Genomic DNA, 12125 nt, shown 5'->3' on the forward strand with positions numbered 1-12125 from the left:
CTGCCAGACACGGTGACTCTGATGGGACTCTGGCGTGACTTTTATCTTCTGCGCGATGCCTATCTCCTGTGCAGCTGCTCAGTCCAGCTGTGACAGCCAAGGCCGCGGTAGTTTGCAGCTCTTCCCTGTGTCCGTGTGTTGTTCAGCCCACGTAACATCTGTGTTTTCTGAGACGCCCTGCCCACCCACACTCTGCTGTGATGACAATGTATTTCAGATACACGGCCATGGCTAAGGCCTTGCGCGGCACGCTTGTTACATTAGCTGGCCGGTTCCTGCCGATTGAATTCAGTGCGTCCCGCTCCCGGTACACGGGATACACGAATATGAGACATTCCACGTTTCGCGTCGGTCGAGTTTGTAGCTACCAGAGCCAGAGCACCTATATGACAATTGTCTGAATAAAAGAGTGGCTTTGGGGAGCCTGAGTGTCCCAGCACTTGTCAGTCTAAAGGTAAAGTATGATTTCGTACCTAAACATCAACATTTGACGACAGTCAAATCTATAGTCTCCGAGCATCAGTTTTTAGAGATCCATGTGTCAAAATAAAGGATGATATACCAAGGGTCAACCGAATGCCAAGAGTTGTTATGCCATCCCTGTGTCGTACGCACATATATATACATACATATTACATATTGAATCAGTGTTGCAACCACGAGAGTGAAGGTCGAAACGGGCAATAGCAAAAACGAACTATTTGTTGGCAATATTAGTTGCGCACGCTAATGAAGGTTTACTTATCAGCTATATGAGCTGCGTGTTTTGAGAATGCAGGCTCGATGGATAGCACCGATTGCTGAGCAGCGCGCAGTGTACTTTGAGTCCGGTTGTATGTCGGTGCCGTGCTGGGTCCGGACTAAGCACGCCGGTACCTTGATGCTGCGGTGACGCTCAAGGCCACAGCCATCCGGGGGCGTGGCTCACTAGTAGACCGTGGGCGTGGCACATTACGGCGCTGAATGGCAATGTTGGCTTTCGTCTCTGGATTTCAGGACACCTAGATTTATGGCAGAGCTGGAAACTACGCCGATTTTTCATTGTTGGTTGTTGATGATTCACTGTAGTGTGCAATGTCTGCATTGTTCCCATATGATACCTACGCATTTTAGAACGAGATCAATCGAAATTAAATACAGATGCTTTCAAACTGGATTGAAACAATTTTCTGGTCCTGAGGCTGTTATGAATTTGCATTTGGAAATTGTAGCTACATAGCTTCACTGTCGGGGAATCCGCCATCTTTCGCAAACGTCCTGTCTTCATCCTTTTGCCTCCCCTCCCTGTTCCACTCCCTCTCTCCCTCTCTCTCCCTCCCTGCTCACTGGTCGCTCCCATTCCGTCTGTCAGCGGTGGCAGCCTGACACGGTCCGACCGCGGTGTCCGGTAGCCACAGCGCCCGCCGCGGGGTCAGCCCTGTGTGCGGCTGCCGACGGACCCGCCTCCCGCGCCAGATATGTCGCACCATCTGCTGACGGCCCGGACCATGTGACGGTGATTCGGGGCACACAGGTGCTAGAGATGAGACACGTGCTGAGGAGCTGCGTGATGGTCTGGCGATGGTGGTTAGGTACTGGCTAATAATGCTGTGCAATGATTTAGTCGCATGCAGTGCGCACAAACTCAGTAAATATCCATGGACATTTTCTGAGTTTGTGTTATATTTTGCTATGTAAAGATGCTTATCTTGTAAAGGCGATGTCACGATGACATCTATGTTATACTTAATCTTTTTCGGACTTATTTCTTGGGTGTTGAATTTGAACGTTGTTTTTAACTGTATCAGGACCACCGTTCGAAGCTCATGTCCAAACACTTCCTACATTCAACAGAACCATGCATGGGCATTTGCACGGATGCAAAAACCCGTGTATTTTGCAGAAAATTGGTGCATTATCCTGCAGATGTAGATTATAACATGCTAGGTACTACATACATAAACCCTTTGAAGACTCCTCAGTATCAGATAGAACCATCCAAAACAAGCATAATATAAACCTGAAAAGCAACCGTGGCATGTTTGCGATGAAAAGTGCAAAGTGTGACACCGTTTATACTTACGTGAATGGGATAAACCTGCGCCCGATGAAATGTGCAGTTTGTGGGTCGAAGCGTGCAGTGGCCACTCATGCATTAACCATGCCCGGCGGCCGCCGACGGGTCAGTAAACACAGACTGGGTGCATGTGTGCTGTACCGGGCCGGGCCTGGGTCGAGCGTCGCCAGTCGCGCCGCAGCTGAGACGGACGGTGCGGCGACCACACTCCCAGCTGAGACATTGCTCAACAGCCGATCACTGCCCGGTGAATGGTCAGCGCTCGTCAGCGGTCAGCGTCGACTGGGAATCGCGGAAGCTGTTTGCGGCTGCATTGCACTATGTAGTCAGCGTGGTCCACGGAAATATTACCTTCATCCGGTCCCTTGTCTTTGTGACATTTTTCTAAAGGTCACGACCTCAACATCGGTCGTAGTCTCAAAAGGATTGCAATGTTCAATATGCTGGCCTGCAGTTTCTTGCATCAAAATACCTAGCAGAGTTGAATCGGCAGACGTTTCTTTCTGCTTTACCCTGATTCGAGGCATTACCGATTGAATTTCGTATCGTTTCTTGCCCATAAAACAACTGTGTCTACCGTAGTCTCACTGCGATTGGAGCACGATCACCAGCGGCATATCACTGTGGTGCTGGACAGTAGAGAGCAGCGCAGCACGCACCCGTCTCTGCCCCGCTTCCACCCTCCCCTCCATGTCCTCCCGCCCCGCCCCGCCCCGCCCCGCCCTGCCCTGACCACACCCTCGGGCAGTGAGCCGCCCGGCGCCCCCGGTCCCCGCCCGGCGCCCCCGCCTCCGCCCGGCGCCCCCAGCCGCACACAGCTCCTAGTCGACCCGCACCTGCAGGGGCGTTCGGCGCCCTTCACCGGTCGACCAGCGCGGCACTCAGTCATTACAGCGGCCTCAGTGGTTACCCTGGGAGCGGGAACTCATTGTGCAATCGACCGTGTCACCAGGACCATCGCCCGGGGGAGGGGGCGAGAGACACAGGTCATAAACGTAGCGGGGGCGGCTGCCGGCGGGAGCAACAGCCCCAGACGGGGATCGCTGCTCAGACCCGGCCACAAATGGTTGGCCGGGTGAAAAAGGGGGTGATGCGGGCGACGCGACGACGTTTTGAGGTCTCAAACTGCCTCATCCCATCGTTGGTGGCGGGGTATACGATGTGAATGACCTGGGGCTGTGGTGGAGCCGGAGTATACAAACTCATTCACGGATCCTCGGCCGGTGCCCTTTAGGCGCTCCCACACCATGGCATTGCGTATGCTTCGGTGGTCCGTTTTACTGCTTCATTTTCATTAGAAGCGTTATGAAATGGAATGGTGGCTCAATTGAGTAATTACAACGTTTAAAACTTGCGCTACGCTGAAAACAATTTTACCCGAAGCTGGCGAATTAAGCGTTGCTCTGCGGGTGGTATATGTGTATTAACTCGCCATGTCCAGATTCTAGCTAGAGGGTAAGTAGACTTGCCTGCCTTATTACTCGTAAATATGCACCGTACCCACAGTCTGCAGTAAGGTAGCTACTCAGCACCGGATATTGTCCCCGCAGGTGTCGAGTCATTGGCATAGCCCTCACTGAAAGAGTTGGAACTACTTGAGATATCGTAAACGCGTATCCGTGGATGGCGAACCTTTACATAACCTGCCCTGAAGGAGTTGGATCTACTGGCACAACTAGATGGCGTTGTCTCATACAGTTTTGAATTACAGCAATTTTTCAACTTTTTTTTGCTCCAATGATATATTGGCACATTGTTTGGCGGTTTCAAGTGGGGGCGAAACTACAATTGCTAGGGTGCATCTTTAAAACCTCTGCAATATTCATCACGGGACGATTGGCAACGCCTTTTCTTCCGAAACTACCAAGTGAAACCATTTTGATTCTTATATAGGTCACGAAAGCAGTCGCGAGACATCTTCTTGATCTCGGGCGGTCTGTACGACTACCGGTGACTGGGTCATGTCGAATTTTCTACGGGAATTCGATTTGACCGTTCCCACCGACGTGAAACTTTCTCACCGATGTTTTCTAGGTGTGAGATTGTCATAATATATATAATTTCCCTCAAATATGGTCAAGCGTGGGAGTTTTTTTTTTTTGGCCCTCGTGACTTGGTCGGCGAAGGGTAGGCGTGGAGGGTAACCCCTTTTAGTCATACCTGCTCTGAGCGGATATAACCGCTGAGGCAGATACGGCTACACTGCAATGGGACCTTACTGTACTCCTGGGAGGGTGGTTAAAAATGGTTGCGGATAGGGGTACCCGCGAAACACCGGTTTACTCGCCGGCCCTGGGTTAAAGGTAGTGTGCCACCTTCCAATGATTTCCCATTTTATTTTTCCTAGGATAAGAAGCTTCTGTTTTTACCTAATATCGCAAAGAAAAAAATCAAAAATGGGCCTAAAATAGTGCTTTTTTCGCCTAAAAGTGTATCGGTTTTTCGATATGTATAACAACTGTAGTGGGCTGACCTGCAAACAGACGTCGGCAACAATCGCGAATGCGGCGCACATGTGACAATCAATGTGACAATAAGCAAAGGTCATTATAGAGTTACGACGTACGGGAATGAGTTATCAGCTGTCTAATCGTAGACAACACAATGTCGAATTTAAACTGTAAGCCTGTATTGGTATTGTTTCTTTAATTTGGCTGTCGAACATTAATTTATGGTTTGAAATATTATTTTATGTAAAATAATTGATATAAAACAGCCGTCTCTAAAGTTATGACCCCATTTCACCACACGCAAGTGGCAGAAATGACAATGATCAGCTGACGCATTTTTCTTGGCCGAAGTCAGAGCGCGCGGCCCGACGCACCACCACCGCACCACAAAGTATGAGCAGAAGCCACCTGCGGTAGACCGCGCCCAAAGCCAGGGCCCCGGTAACGTGAGGTAGCCGAGTCGGGGCAGCGTGCGCTGACCCAAGCCGGGGCCGCGGCTTTGGGCGCGGTCTACCGCGCATCCCCGGGCAGCCCCGGGCTATCACATGACACCGGGAGGACGCGCGGCCCCGGCTTGGGTCAGCGCACGCTGCCCCGACTCGGCTACCTCACGTTACCGGGGCCCTGGCTTTGGGCGCGGTCTACCGCACCACCTAACAGGCGTGTTCGAAACCGCAGGAGATGATGATGAACGGGCTTATCGAAACTTGATTGGATGAGCCTATCGGTAATAGCGATTTCAGTGTGTGCATTTATTGTTCATAGTGGTGTGAAATGTGGTTGGGGTACGACCGACAACCCGTCGGGGCGAATTTCGCACTGGGGTACTCAAAATTTGAAGAATTTAAGACGTTTCCATGAGTTTTGAAGGTACGGATAAGTTATAAAAAATCCGGTTCTCCTTATCTGGGCCATTAACTCCATACGGTCCAGGAAAACTGCACACTACCTTTAAACTGTTGTCAGTGTAGCGCTATTCTATAAACTCCAGCCATATATTTGTTTTCGTCCTTCTAGTTATCGCTGCTTGATACACTACAACACACCATGCGGGTATCTGTAGAATATAATATATAAGTGTATGAGAAGCAAGGGATAATAATATACAAGTAGGTACTTTGGTCACAGGGTAATAAATGATTTGGTATTCAGCAATGGCCTGTCGCCAGTCAGCCATTATGTTAATATATGAAGGTCAAACGTAAACGTCAAACAAAATATATGGTCAAACGTAGTTCTCACAGTAAATTAAAATAGAAAGCAAACGGTACCACAGAGCGTTGGGTGACTTCCCAAAGTAAACATCGTAATGACGCAGTCGCCAATTCCAAATAGATAATATGCGGGGAACTAACAGACCTCAGAATGTCCAGTAATAAGTCACCCACTGACCAGGTCGAGACAAGTGTGTGTAGCCACTGCAGAGTTTCCCACGGGGCTGATTTAGGTGGGCCACTGCATGGGCACGGAATATATAGTCTGTCGTAGACTTATATATTCCGTGGCATGGGTCTTGATCCCACTTTGAGAGTTTCACTGGTCATATTCGCGCACGATTTACGCTCTTAGATGTTGAAAAAAAAACAGTGAGCAAGGCAACTCAATAAATCTGAATTCAGAATTACTTGAGCTTTGATAATTTTTTTTCACCTCAGTTATAATTGAGGTAAAAAAGATTCTTCTATCGAAGAATCGTTTACCTGACGAAGATATTAAAAAGGACAGCTCGTCAATTTGTTCAAAATGTTTGATGCTGGTGCCTGGTGGGAGACTGGAGCCTGTGAGTTCTTCATAAAACTCACAAATTTCAACCTGTACTTTTCAATTCTCATAAGGACCATTCTTCAGGCGGCATCAAATCTTCTCCCAGTGCTTTAAAAATATCAAACGGATATTTGCTTAAAGATTTTGAAACACCAAACGCTCTTCTGACATTTGAAACTGAGCTGTTTCATCCTGGACCTCAGCCAAGTGTGTCACGTTGCGTCAGGAGGACCTCGGTCGACCAGGACCCAAACTGTTATCGCTGCTCTCATTCACCCACCACTGAGCCGGGAGACCGTCCCGCTGAGAAGGTACCGGGTGAACTGAATGACTGAGCCAGCAGCTCCCTCTCGACCATGGCCAGTCCCGAAATTCGGCCAGAGCCGGCGACAGGTGGCTGAAAGACGAGCTAACGACACCTGTCTGGAATGCTGATGATGTTTTAAGGCTGTCCGACGAGCCTCATCGACAAGAGGCAGGCTGAGGAGTGAGGAGGTCTGGGAGATGGCACTTGGCAGTGCCAGTGACCTACTGCTACAGATAAGGCGCAAAAAGAGGCACCGACAATCACCGGACACACGCTGGGTAGTGGGTAGTTAGAGAGACTGTGATCAATATGCATTGATTTCTATGAATGTCCTAAAAACGTTTTAGTCTGTTTTTTAATTGGTCGGCTGAAATCCAATAAGTTAAGTCGTGTCTTGGGAGTTTCACAAATCTACTGCAGTGAGGTCTGCAAATTGAAGATACGGTCTAAAACAGGTTTACTGCCTCCGGAAGCAGATCTTTATAAAGCACGGCCCACGGACTAACCATTTACTTTCTCACCACACGAAAAAAAATGTAGTTGATTGCAAGATCAGTCAGTTGGTGGTCGCTGCAGTATTTACTCGCTCTAATTCTGGAAGTTCGTATTGGCCAATAAATCTTCAATGAAACCACACGGATTGAGAGCCTATAGCTCTGATTCTGCGGGTTTTTATCGATGGTTCGATAATACTTTTGGGTAAGAAGCGCGCGCAGCCGAAAGCAAAAACCGTGGCATGTCACCGCCCGGGCTACTTCATGATTCTCCGACCTCAAGCAGATGCAAAATCTGCGGTTGCGGCCAGTTGTCATGGCGATTGGCAGCAGATGCTCCATTTCGGTGGTGGTCAGTCGCGGATCATCTAACGAGTGTCTCCATTCCGCGCCGATAATGCTGCGGACGTGGGGTGCGGTCCCGCCCGTCACTGGTAAATACCGGATCAAAGTGCCCACATGGCTGCTTTGCCAGGTCTGCGGTCTTGACGGGTTTTGGTGACTTTGACTCCAACTCCGACTCCTGCGTCCCTTAAAAGCGTGCACGCCATGGCAGTGACGCCCTTTTTGTATAAGCACTTTTTGCAACTCCCAAAAACTACATGACGATAGGGTACAGCAACGGGCTGGCCATAGACTCTCAACAGGAAGTCGGTGCTCGTTCGTTCGTTGTATTTTGTCGGCCTGCCGCCGGAGGCGATATCGGCCGTGCTGGTGCTTTCATAAGTTGAGCACGCACACGGCGTTGCACTTTTTGGCTCAGTCCGTTGTTTACAGGGGGAGGGGGGTGGGAGAAGGTATTTCTACACATATTACAAGCATAAGCACAAGCATACAAGCACACACATACAAGCACACATATACAAGATACAATCACAGATTTTGTTTTCTTTCCTTTTTTTGTTGGGCTTTTTGTGCTTCTTCTTTCTTTCTTTCTTTCTCTTTTTTTATTTTTTTTCTTTATTATTATTTTTTTTCCTCTCTCTCTTTTGCCTCTTTTTTTCATTTTTGATACACGAGATATTCACACGAGTCAGTCAAATATATCAGGGTACGTATACAGGGATTCAGCACCTCTTTTTTGACTTTTTTTGTATATATATTTTTTTCCTTCATTATTTTGTCTTTATTATTATTATTTTTTTTGTTTTTAATTATTATTATTTTTAATTTTTTATATTTTTTTTTTTTATTCTTTTTTTGTGCTTGTTAGGTTCGCCCAGGTCAGTTCGCCGCTTCTCCGTTGTTGGTGTCATAGGGCCGGCCCGGGAGGAGGGGGGCGGCTCTTGACGTTGGAGTTTCGCGCCGCCCCCACCCCCCAGGCTAGCCCGTCGTTCCGTCGTTGTAGGTGTTGGGGATGGGCCGGCCCGGGAGGAGGGGGGCGGCTCTTGATGTTGGAGTTTTGTGCCGCCCCCGGCCCCCAGGCCGGCTTGCCGTCGCTCCTTTGTTGTCATATGGTGGCACGCACGTACACACATACACATACACAGGAGGTATAAATTTAGATGTATCTTTTCGGGGTGGGACTTTTTTCCCCTTAATTTTTTTTCTCTCTTTTCTTCCCTTTATCTTTTGTCTTTGTTTTCTTTCTTTTATTTCTTTTTTTTTCTTTTCTTCTTCTTTTTTTCTTTTTTTTCACTCTTAATTATTATTATCATTTTTTATTTTTTTTGCCTTCTTTTTCTTTTCCTTTTTTTCTTTCTTTTTTTTCCCCTTTTTTGGGGGGGCCTTTTCCCATTTTTTTTTTAATTTTCTTTCTTTCTCTTGTTTTTTTTTCTCTCTTTGTTATAGAGCCCTAAATATGCCCGATTCGAATATGAACTTCAGGAGAAGTTTCGTTAGATTTGGATTTTTGTCGTTTAGTATTGTTGAGACGTTAAATGGTAAATTGTTTTGGGAGCAAAAGTTTTGGATTTCTTTTCTAGGACTGATGTAATTTTGGCACCTCTTCCCAGTAGCTTCGTTACGGTGGTCCTCTTTTGCTATGTGGTGCGGAGATTCCTCCATGGATCACAGATGGGGGGGGGGGGGGAACGGTCCTACGCTGATAATTGATATTGCCCCCCCCCCCCTCCCCCGACTCTAGCTCTCACTACTGCGGTACTGGAACCGGAGAGGAGAGGGGAACGGCGGAAAAGGGCGGAAGTTCACGGTGACGTCTTTGTCGAGATGGATCTATCTGATGCCTGGAGTGACGGTATGTTAACGAAAGAAAGCGAATGAGTGATTATTGTCTCAGGCATTAGATGAATCATTCGAGAAATGACCAAGGCATTAGGTTTCCACGTAGGAAGGCAACTATTCGACTATTACATATTTTTACTTAGGATCTTCATTATGTGTGTCTTGAATAGGTGATCTCATCTGCATGGCAGTAAACCAAAGTCTTCTGGTCATCATCCGCCATTAAAAGACTAGAGACTAGATTAATCGATACCTAAAGGCTCTCATCACTATCACACTATTGTTTCCCCATTTTGTTTTTTGGTGCAGCGACGTGACCTCCAACTACTCTGCACTGTGAATCGAACCTCCGAAGAGTCAACAACAGCGTGCGGAAAGTGAAGCAGGTCCCACCGGAAACCGATTGGCAATCTTGCGGTATCGGCGACGGCTGCGTGTGAGGAGCCCCTCACTTTCGGCGAGGGTCGGGAGGGTGTGACCTTGGCTCGCTGACCTTTGGGCGTACGCCGAACACTGCGCCGTTTGTGCTGCTGTCCGGCTGCGGAATACCAAACAGTTCTCTGCCCCCGCACAACGTGGACTGGTTGATATTCGTGACCCTGTGCACAAACTCCCAGGTTTCGTCCTTGCTGTCTCGCTCAGGGTGTAATCAGTGATGGATCGAGTGTTTTCGGGGGCATTGGTATAGGTTTAAATTGGGCACCCCCAAGGTGAAGCCACACTATACATATGAACTTAAGCAGATCTTCACAACAAATGTAGGGTCTGCACTTGCTTTGGTGTCCTTATATTTGAACGCAACTTCGACTCGAATATGTTATTGTTCAGTTATTTACCTAAAACATATATAAAGGCTGCATTTTATTCGAAGTTTTCAAAATTCAACTTAGAATTAGTCATGAGTCATGCCCAGTCTACCAGAACACTACCTTTTTATTGACTACTGCACTGCACATTGCTGCCGTCGCGATGCCGAGCCTTAATCAATGATCAGCTCCCCGCTGCAGCTCCGGCGGCAGGCCCGCGGCCACCTCCCGATGGTACCCGTCACGTCACGTCACGAGCACTTGGCCAACGCCTCGCCGGGTGGCGACAGCGCGTGACACAAGCTAGCCAAGCGTGCCGCCGTGCGCTACCGGCTCCCAGAGCGTGGCGCAAGAAGACTGTTATTTCCAGGGTTTGGAGCTGAAGAGGGTGATCGGCTGGACCGTTGAACCGGTGGAGACGGGTCACATAATGAAACAAATGCACCTTCAAGTTAACACGCTTGCAGTTTCACTACCGCATGGTTTCCTATTGGTGAATCTTCTAGTGCTTAGTATCGTCTCCTATGCGCACGGGCAAGATCATATAAGACAACATAACAAGACAAAATAAGACAGTAAACAAACCCATGGGAAAACACTAGCGGCCCCAGTCAGGGCTGAAAGGGATGGGGCGAACGCTTGGAAATGCGATGCCGGTTTCTTTACATGCACTGCCATAAGCGTAATGCTACAAATCGAGTCTCGAATGGGGGTTCTTTCTGGGGCCTCAAAAGTGGCAAAGAAGGTACCCCTCCGCCTAAAAAAGTCAAAATCAAGGTCCCGGCAGATCGGCTATAGACCAATGCAATGACCTCCTACGTCGAGCAAGGTCTCTCGGGACAAACGATTTAAAAACTACTTCAGCCCAAATCGACACAATTTTATTGATCTATTTGCATGTCTTTTTTTATATATTTTGTCGGCGAAGCTCGGTTTGGATGCGAGCTCCGCAGCCCGCCGTGACTGCTGCGCCGCCCCGCGGCAGTTTGTGGAACTCCCACGCGCTGGGACTGCGAGCGACGGCGGCGGCGGCGGCAGCGGCATCAGTTTGGGTTGTGCCGGCCGACGTGACGGCCGCCGCGGAGTGACGTGCCGTAAGGTGACGCCCGTGACGACCCGCACATCGTCACGGATCGGTCCCGGATCCATGGCCGCGCGCTGTGACCCGCCGGCGTATCAGTGACGTCACGCGATATATCGACGGCGGTCCTTCACTCCGGCACGGTGAGTGTTTACTGATCGCGTGCATGCGTTGCAGGTTTGTGTGTTTCGTCCTTCACATCCCCAGAACCAATCAATTCCCATATTTGTTCATCCTGCCATCCCCAAATTCTGGGCTGACGGTCATCCCACCAGAGAACCATGCGGTCGATGGAAAACCGAAAATGACATACCCCTTGGAATGATGGTTCAGTCTCCCGCCTGGATATTCCCGTCCCAACGGCAGCAGCTTCAGCTACGTTGGGACACCAGTCGTTGATCGGTTCGATTCGGCTTCGGTTCAGCGTTGAGCCTTCATTATCTCATCCCACAACCCTGAAAGGGACTTAGTTGACCGAAGGGACATAATCCAACAAAATAAATAATCAGTGCAAATCTGCAAGCGTCGCAGGTTTGTCTGGGTATGCACAATGTACTTATTCTATCAGAAATTGTTTCACAATGTACCGACCTTGGTGTTTCATTCTTTCGAAAATCCCTGACAAATCATTCATTCATTTCTGCGAGAGAGGAAGTGAGCATCTACGTCAGATACGCATACCGGATATACCACGCATACCGGATATACCACGCATACCGCAGATACCAAACCGGTCAATCATTATTCACCCATGTCGGGAAAATGGACGGACAGTATGTGAATGTTGTCACTTCATCGTCAGACGTCAGGGATCTTCGTCGTCAGACACTTCATCGTCGCATGCCAGAGTGGTTGAAATTAGCTATCAATGAAGTCGAATATGTCCGATCCTGCTGGACCACAATGCAGCAGGATGTTTTACTTCTCTCCTTATTGTAAAGCACACCCTACCTCAGTAAATTCGAGCAGTGCTATTTTTAATG

The 12125-nt window shown here is 48.6% G+C and overlaps 1 protein-coding gene across 1 annotated transcript in view; it reads left to right on the plus strand.

The window, feature by feature from the left end:
• Nucleotides 1-11100: 11100 nt before the first annotated feature.
• Nucleotides 11101-12125, plus strand: part of LOC122382175 — a 31720-nt gene continuing 30695 nt past the window's right edge. The window contains exon 1 of the mRNA XM_043367156.1: nucleotides 11101-11285. The gene's annotated coding sequence lies outside the window, so the exon portion shown is untranslated. The remainder of the gene's footprint in view (nucleotides 11286-12125) is intronic.

Source organism: Amphibalanus amphitrite, unplaced genomic scaffold (genome assembly GCF_019059575.1).
Source record: "Amphibalanus amphitrite isolate SeventyFive unplaced genomic scaffold, NRLGWU_Aamphi_draft 000134F_arrow, whole genome shotgun sequence".
Lineage (NCBI taxonomy): Eukaryota > Metazoa > Arthropoda > Thecostraca > Balanomorpha > Balanidae > Amphibalanus > Amphibalanus amphitrite.